At 42.2% G+C, this 6923-nt stretch overlaps 1 long non-coding RNA gene across 1 annotated transcript in view; it reads left to right on the forward strand.

The window, feature by feature from the left end:
* LOC105303953 overlaps window positions 1-4045 on the forward strand; it is a 14929-nt gene extending 10884 nt beyond the window's left edge. The window contains exons 7-8 of the long non-coding RNA XR_896948.2: window positions 1671-1738; window positions 3800-4045. This is a non-coding gene — a long non-coding RNA (uncharacterized LOC105303953). The remainder of the gene's footprint in view (window positions 1-1670; window positions 1739-3799) is intronic.
* Window positions 4046-6923: the final 2878 nt, after the last annotated feature.

A 6923-nucleotide genomic window follows, 5' to 3' on the forward strand; every position in this document is an offset into this window, starting at 1 on the left:
TGGGTGCTGACCATGGTGGGGCTTTCCTGCCCATTTGGTCTAGAAGGCCCCCAGATCTGTGTTCCTGACGAGAATGAAAGTTGGATTGTAGTGGAAGGGAGTGTGGTGCAGGAAAGAATTCTGGCCAGTTCTACTGTGGCCAGCAGCCGTGACGACTTTTAGGTGGTGGGGTTTGTGTGCTTGAAGTTTGAGAGTGTTTTTGGTGAGTGTGTGTGCTCTGATTGTGAATGCAAGTATGTGTGCGTGGTGTGTTTCCTCAGGCTTTTACCGAGTTACACAACATATTCCCCTGGTTCACTTTCTAAAAAGATTCTCATCTTCACAGACTACATAAGTCATTCTTCCCTCCATGGCTGTATCTGGAGCTTTGTTACTATTTCATCTCCTCATATAGAGGCAGAGCTGAGATGAATGGCTCAAGCTCTTGACCTCCTACGTGGAGGAGACAACATGTGAACCCAGGCATGGGTCCCTATGTTGATGCTCTGGACCATTGACCGGCACTCACCATTCAGCCATGGGGTCATTAGTCACAGAGGGAGGGAGTTCCAGCAAATGTGGACACGGCTGGAAGTGCTAGTGTCTACATAGCTCCCAAACATTGCCTATCAAGAGTAGATGTCCTCATTGGTCACATAGACCAGGGCAGCTGTCGGTGCCTTTAGCTGCAGACTTTGGCATAGTCGTTTGCATGAAAGGCACATATAAGGTCCACATGTTGCAGGTCAGCACAGAGATTCTAAGAGGTGTGAGGCCCCATGAAGAACAATCTGGATCAGCACCTGTCAGTGCTGAGGTCACCCCTTAGCCTCTATCTCAAAGAGTTAAAAATCAAAGAGACTGCATTACAGCAAACCTCAGAAACATGGAAACCTGTCAGCACATACCCAAGGGACGGTGGCAAGTGAGAACTCAGAGTAAAATTGAGGGCATCCTGGTGCCCATCCCCCTTGTTGCAAACCTCCTGCACAGCTAGGATAGACAGAGACTGTGCCCCCCATGCCTCTCCCACGTAAGGAACTGTCCCACTATCCATGGCCTGTGCGAGAGTAGACACACACCGACTTAATGACACACATACTATATAGAAAAAAATGAGAGGGAGGAGATTATCACAGATGATAGCATCAACTCTACATAATGGGATTTCACTGTTTTCAAATCTTCTGTATTTTATTCACTTAATGAAAAAGGATTAGTGAATAAATGTAATAAGATAGTTTGTGTAAAAGTGAGTTATGTCCCCAATAAATTTGCTTTTCATTAAGTAAAAAACTTACAGAAGTGTTTTGATGAACACAGCAATAGTATGTGTGGATTATATAGGAAGAAATGATCTTGGAGGAAATCAAGAAGACACTGGCAATTTAGCTGAATCTCAAAATAGGCAGAAGGAATCAGGCCTCTGTCTTTGAAACAGTATGATTTTGTGTTTATTCTTTGTTAGATTATTTCCCACTGATTAGGTTCCTTCCAGAAAGCCATTTCTTCTCTGCTCTTCTCCTTGACCTTTCTTTCTTGAGCAAGGAGGAGGGCCCAGCAGCAGCTCAGTTCATACTTACCCACCACCCTCATCAGTACACTCTCGCCCCTGTCAGCACTCAGCAGAGCTCCCTAGTCCTTCATAAGCAGCAGCACCAAGGACTGACAGTCACTCTGTGTCCTCACAGATTCCCCCGAGGACCTGTGAGAAGAGCCTCCCAGTGAGAGGGCAGATGAGGTGAAATCCTTCACCAAGGTAAGCTCTCTCTTCTTCTGTGAGAGAAATAGGGCTTTATTACTTTATCAGTAAAATTAAGATATGAAAAAGTGGGCATGTACATTCCAGATAATACAGACATTTACTTGGTGGCGAGAGTGTCGAGTGTGAGTCTAGTACCAACTGATAACTAATCCTAAAGGGCCTTCAAAAATGATAGCAGCAGTTTACAAACTGTATGAGAGGGAGCTTTTTTTTTAATCTTAGCAGTTTTTCTTTTTTAGTAGAGAAGTTTGTAATTGCCCACCCCAAATGGCCTTGAGAACAGAGTTCCTCCAGGAAAGTTCGTGCCCTTCAACCTGAGTCCTGTTCTTCCTGGTAGGTTTCGTTGACACCTCCAGCGTTTCCCATCTGGTTTTCTAATGTCACTGAGTTAAGCAAAGACCTGTGCAAGCAGGACCAGGCATGATGTGACCCTCATAGTATTTTCTGTCATTTCAATTGGTTCCACTTGCCCTTGAAGATAGTACGTATTCTAGAATCCTTCATTTGCTGAGGAAAAATCTAGAAACTGAGAAAGGGGTGGTATTCTTGCTGGTTTTACTGTGGAGAGCCACTTTGATTCCAGCTTCTTGCTGGCAGTGAGAATCGAGGATGTGGTGACGGAAACTGATTTTCTAGGTAAAGAACTGTGGCCGTGATCTCCAGTTCCAGGTGATGTAGGTTTGTGTGCATGAGTCTGAGTGTGTGGGCATGTGAATCTATGTGGTGTGATTCTGAGTGTGTGTGTGTGTGTGACTTTTTGTGTTTTTTAATTTTCAGGTGTACATATAATTTGACATCTGTATATTCTGTTGTGTGTTTACCACCCAAAGTCCAGTTTCCTTCAGCTGCCATATATTTGGTCCCCTTTACCCACTTCACTTTCCCTCTACCCCCCTATATTTAACTACCTTTGCCCCGTCAAACTACCCCCTCCTCCCCCTCCCCCCTACCCTCTGGTAAACCACTAGTCTTATAGCCCATGTCCACGAGTCTCTTTGTTTGTCCTGTTCATTTGTTGCTTTTAGGTTTATATCCCACATATAAGTGATATGTGATTTTCAACTTTTTCTGTCGGGCTTATTTTGCTGAGCATGATTATTTTGAGGTCCATCTATGTTGTCACAAATGGCAGTATTTTATCTCTTCTTGTGGCAGAGTAATATTCCATTGTATATATGTACCATAGCTTCTGACTTTTTTGTGTTTTGAGTGTTTCCCTTGATTCTTGTTACTGTAAAGACCACAGTTGCTGGTGCCAACTTTCTAACATACATGCCCCTCACCATCACATCATGAATGGATAGGTACATAAGTGTATATATTAATGACCTTGTAGAGTTTGAATGTGTGCATTCATTATTGCCAAGTATATACCTCAGTTAACTTGGACACAAATCCCATCACCTCTCAGGACGATGTTCACTGGCTTCTTAATGGATAAACATGCTTTAGAATCTGTTACCATGCCATAAAAAATTCATTTAGTACAGAACATAACCTCTCGGTAAGTCTCATGGCATTTTGAATGCTCATGATGTAGCACTGCTGCCACTTCATTCACAAAGCCTTTCCATTAAAGGAAGGCCTCAGAATGACTCCTCCCCCTTCTCCCCCCTTAGCTGAGTGCTGGGCAGGGCTCCTCCCTTTTGCAGGTGGCCCCCAGTGTAGCCCCATGCCACAACCAGTTCTGGAGGAATCTGAGTCAGGAGGAGCCTCCAGGGATAGCTGAGATCAATTCCCTGTGACTTTCTCCATAGTAGTCTAGTATTTATCTTCAGACACTCTTGCTGAGAATACAGTGTCATTTTCATGTGGAATATTTGCCTCTATCACTCATCCGTTCTGTGGACTTTGTGTGCTGGGTGAGGAACACTGTGTCCAAAGAGAAGAGAACCGACAGTTCTTCCTCAAAACTGAACCCTCGGGATGGAGGTCCCGAGGTCACCTTCTAAGGTCTGAGGAGCCTTCTGGGTCCTGCACACCCACCTCCACAATCTCTCCTCCATCTGTTTCTGTGGCTTCCCAGTGATTCCAGCACCTGTGTTTGTGTTGCAGGTTCTTGTTGACACCTGTGGTGGTCATGACCTGGAGGCCTCAGCCAGGGCCTCCGAGGGGATGGAGCTTCTACAGCGTCAGGGACCTTCAGTGAGGACCAAGGACAGGAGCCTCCCTGCTGCTGCTCTCCCGGAGTGTTGCCCTTAGTAGGACTTTAGTTTTGTATTGAATAGATCTAGTGCTAGTTCTAGGTACATGTACATTTAATATAGAAGTTTTTTACATATTAAATAACATTTATCACTTGCTAGTTGCTTTAAAAGTGTTTTTCTATATAATCAAACACAGATATAGGAAAATACTTTAGAGTTGGAACTGAATGCATTACTGTGAGACAGTCTTCCTAGTGACCACACCAGTATCACTCCTTATTTCATACAACTTTCATTGAATCTTTACAAATGTAGTCCTTACCAGCCATCCTTATGTCAGTGTCCTTCTGCGGAGTTTTTGTTTGAGGTTTCTTTATTTCGTTGCATGTGGGACACTGTCACGCAAGATCTTCTCGATGACTTGGATGTCAGGGCCTTTTAGACCTGAAAGTCAGCTTGGCTGGTATCAAGTTCCTGACTCTTTATTTCTTCCATTGAGTATTTCAATACGTTGCTCTGTTTTCTTTTGACACAGTATTTCTTTCGATAAAGGTTGATCGAATTGTAATGTTTTCCCTTATAAGTCATTTGCTCTGTGATTATTGATGCCTAAACGATTTTTCCTATCTTACATGTGCAGTATTTTGCTAGCTATCACTTGCTGTTAGTCATTCCAAGTGGGTGCTCAGTGTTCTCTTTAATAAACAATTTCAAAGCATTTTTTTCTTTCCAGAAGGAATGAATTATAATTGTTAATACTTGCTTTGAATCATGGCTTTGGTTATTGTTTTTCAGGCACTCAAATTGTTACATATCAGATATCTTCTCATTGATTCTCTTCAACTTTAGATCCTAGTGACCAACTATTTTATACTCTCTTTCTGAATTTCTTTTCCAATAGTGATCCCATTTTTTAAAATCTTCTATGCCATGATTGTCACCGTGTTTCTTCTAATTTATATTTTATTTCTGCAGAGATTTTTAAATTTTGTTTTTCTTCTCTCCTGAGTTCTGTCTTTACATTTTTGAATTATTCTATATCTGATCTATGATATACCTCATACCTTGTATAGTTTTAAAAAAGACTTTCACCTAAGTTTTGAAAAATTACATTACACAGTACATAAAACGTCAAGATGGTTGTGGGGTGTGTGTGTGTGTGTGTGTGTGTGTGTGTGTGTGATATGCATTGACTCGCTCCAATGCCTGGTGACTCTGTGAATGAGTGCTGTTCATAGTGTCTTGTCCCCAACAGTCCTGCCCAACTTTTGTAGACTCGTGTGTGTATGGCTCCTTTGATAGAGTCAACCCATATCATATTTGAGCTTCCTCTTTTCCTTCTGCTTTCTATTTTTTCCAGTATTATTGTTTTTTCCAAAGAACCCTGACTTCTCATGACGTGTCTGAAGTAGGACCACTTCAGCTTTGTCATTTTTGCCTCCATCGCTGTTTCAGGTTCCATTTGCCCTAGAACGTGCTTGTTTGTCTGTCTGTCAATCCTGGGTATCTATAGAGCTTTCCTCCAATGACGTATTTGAAATGAATTTTTTTCCCCCTGTCATCCTTATTCACAGGCCAGCTTTCATATCAGAACAGGATAGCTAGGGATATGAGTGTACGGTTGACCTTGGTCTCTAATGACACATCCTTGTTTGTGGTGATCTTTCCTAATCCTTCCACTGCCACTCTTCCAAGTCTCAGCTTTCTCTTGATTTCTTGTCTGTAGTCTCCATTTGAATTGATGACAGAAACAAAGTCAGCGACACCTTGAGCCATTTCAGTGGCTTCATTGTCCATGTGAAAGTTGTATATTTCTTCTGTAGTCATGATTTTGTCATCTTTACGTTCAAATGCTACTTTGCATTTGCACTGCATTCTTGTAATTTCATCAGAAATTGTGTCTAATCTTTGCTACATTCTCCTAGTAAGATGGTGTCATCTGCATGTTAAGATATTTCTCTATCTTCCACCAATTTTTACACCTTCCTCTGAGTCTAGTCCAGTTGTTTATAGGATACATTCTGCGTACAGACTAAACAAATAGGCAGGTAGAATGCACCCGTGTCTGACACCTCTGCCTATAGGAAACAGTCCTTTGTCTCCATGTTGTGTCCTGATAGTGGTTTCCTGTCTACAACACAGGTCATGCATCAGGACCATCGAGTGCTGAGGCATGCCTGGTTCTTCCAGAGAAACCTATAGGTTTTCACGACCGACACAATCAAAGGCTTTCCAGTAGTCTCAAAACAGACTCCCTTTATGGAATTCTTTGGGGTGCCCCACATCCAGCGAGTGCTCAAAGCAGTTTTCCAGTGCACCTGCCTTTCCTGAATCCATCTCGAGGGTCCTCTTCATGTTCACTTTGCAGTGGCATGACTCTGCGCTTGGTCCTTAGTCTTTTCCCCTTTGTATGGGTACCATCATAGTCCCATCACTACTTCTCTGTTGGACAGGATATGTTATATCAATGTCTAACAACTATGCTGGATACCCAAAACAATTAAATGAAAATTCTAATTGAAAACAATGTAAATTTTAAAAATTCAATACCGTGTGTAGCAATATTTCCCAGGCGCATATCTATTAAAGTTTTTAGGCTTTAATGTAGCTTTAGGTTGTAATCAGTACAAAGACATTCCAGATTTGTCAAAAGGTGTGTGCCTGCTCTTTGTATCAATCTGTGTTCATATCCAGTTCACATGGGTATCACCTACCATGATACACTCTCCTGGTGCCTGCTGATCACCAAGGGCCAGGTACCTGAGAGGCCGTGCCAGTGTCATCCAAGTCCCAGCTACTTAGCCAAGTGTGACGTCCAGCCTCAGCCTCCTCCACTTTATGCTGAAGGCCGAAAGAAAGCCACAGATAGAAATCTGGACATTTCAGAATTATGTTATGAGACTCCGGGTCTTATTTAAAGGTTCAATTTGAGTTGGAGTTTCTTTGTTATTTTAATTTTTTATGGTGACATTGGTTAACAAAATTCAATAAGTTTCAACTGTACACTTTAACAGTAAGGCATATATATATAT

This window comes from Pteropus vampyrus, unplaced genomic scaffold, assembly GCF_000151845.1.
Source record: "Pteropus vampyrus isolate Shadow unplaced genomic scaffold, Pvam_2.0 Scaffold322, whole genome shotgun sequence".
Lineage (NCBI taxonomy): Eukaryota > Metazoa > Chordata > Mammalia > Chiroptera > Pteropodidae > Pteropus > Pteropus vampyrus.